We start from the raw sequence: 1,993 nt of genomic DNA, 5'->3' as shown, positions 1-1,993 counted from the left end.
CAATGCTTACTAATTTTCACTGCAGAGGTCTTTCACCTCTTGGTTAGGTTTATTCTTCATTTTTTAAAAAGCTATTGTAAGTGGAATTGTTTTCCTGATTTCTTTTTTGGGGGTTTCATTTCTTGAGATAAAGTTATTTACTTTTTGTATGCTAACTTGGTGTCCTGTCACTTTTTTTGCTAAACTTCTTTATCAGCTCTAAAAATCTTTTGGTGAAATTGTTAGAGTATTCTAAATAAAGTATCATATTGTATGCAAATAAGATTAATATGAATTCTTCATTGTCTATCTCATTTCAAGTACTACATTGAACAGGAGTGGTGAAGGTGGACAGCCTTGCCTTTTTCTTAGAGGAGAGACTTGGTTTTTCCCCATTCAGTATGATATTGGTTATGAGTTTGTCACCCATACCTCTTATTTTATTGAGGAAAGATCTTTATACACCTAATTTACTTATTTTTGTCATGAAGAGATGGTGAATTTTGTTGAAGGTTTTTTCTGCATTTATTATGATGATGACATGACTTTTATCTTTGTTTTTCCTGTAGCGTATTAGACTTCTTGATCTACAGTGAACTTTAAGCTACATGTCAGGTACAGTGGCAGCAGCAGCACAACCTCTCTAGTACCAGTTCTCTGTGCCGGTTGGCTTTCTCCTTGTCGGGACACAATAACCAACATCCGCAACTTAGAGGAAAAGAGGTTTACTTTGGCTCACATTTTCAGGGATTCCAGTCCATGGTAGGCGAACTCTAAGGCAAAAACATCGTAGTAGAAGGTGTGGTACAGAAAAGCTGCTCATTTTATGGTGATAGGGAAGGAAAAGTTCCAGAGAAGGAGCAAGGGACCAGATATGAACTCCAACATCATGACTCTATGACCCACCCAGAAAAACCTAGAAGTTTGCCCCACCAAATTCTTAGGAGAATCCCAAAACCAATCAAATTGACACTCTATGCTAACCACTGCAGCCTCCAACTGTAGCTTGAAAAATTCAAACATGAGAAGCTGGAGATGTACTGATTAGAGAGGTCTCCATCTTCCTGCATGCTCTGGGACATATGAGGTAAAAGTTTCAAACAATTTTCTGGATTAGCTCTACTATCTGTATTGATTAGCATTCTCATTGATGGGGAAAAAATACCTGACATTTGCCACTTAAAAAAGGAGGGATTTGCTTGGCTTAGAATTTTAGGGGCTTTAGTCCATGGTTGCCTGGTTCCATTGCTCTGGGTCTGAGATGAGGCAGAGCAATGTGGCAGAAGGTAGCATTCTGACAAAGCTGCTCACTGCAAGAAACCTGGGGAACAGAAAGCAGGGAGAAAGGACCAGAGGAAGATGACCCAGACGGTCCCCGACATCGTAGCCAAATATGTGCTTTACTAATCCCCTTGGCATCTCTAAAAACAGCCAAGTTGAAAGTCAAGATTAGCCATCACACTAAGTATAAAGGTGTTTTAAAATGTATTGTCCAGACCAGATATGGTGGCACACCTGTAATCCCAGTTACTGGGGAAAACGTTGCAGAACGATGGCAAACTTGAGGCCTGCCTGGCCAACGTATTCAGACATTGGAAAGAAATAAATAGAAGACTGGGGTGTGGCTTAGTGGTGAGCACTACTCCACAAGCGTGCATGAGGCCTTGGGTTCCATTTCCACTAAAACAGAAAAAGAAAAGAAAAGACGCCTTCGACCTTCCCTTGCTTCCCTTAAGGGGCACATTACCGGGGGAAATAATAGAAAGATAAAGAACTTAGAAGGATGCATTCTATACACAAGTAATAAACGCTCAGGGAGTAAAACAACTTGTATGCTATAGTCAGAAGTAGCATCAGTGAAAAGCATGAAATGGAGCTTGAAAGATGAAAATACTCAATTACAGAGACTAGGATGGGGTGAACATATAGAGTGTGGTAATTTTGCAGATAAAATCCAAATATAAATGAGAATGGCATGTGTATCAGTCAGGGTTTACTAGAGGAACAGATATAA

Source organism: Chinchilla lanigera, unplaced genomic scaffold (genome assembly GCF_000276665.1).
Source record: "Chinchilla lanigera isolate Chin_1 unplaced genomic scaffold, ChiLan1.0 scaffold00025, whole genome shotgun sequence".
NCBI lineage: Eukaryota > Metazoa > Chordata > Mammalia > Rodentia > Chinchillidae > Chinchilla > Chinchilla lanigera.
The sequence above is the reverse complement of the archived record's forward strand: the minus strand, read 5'-3'. Positions refer to the sequence as shown.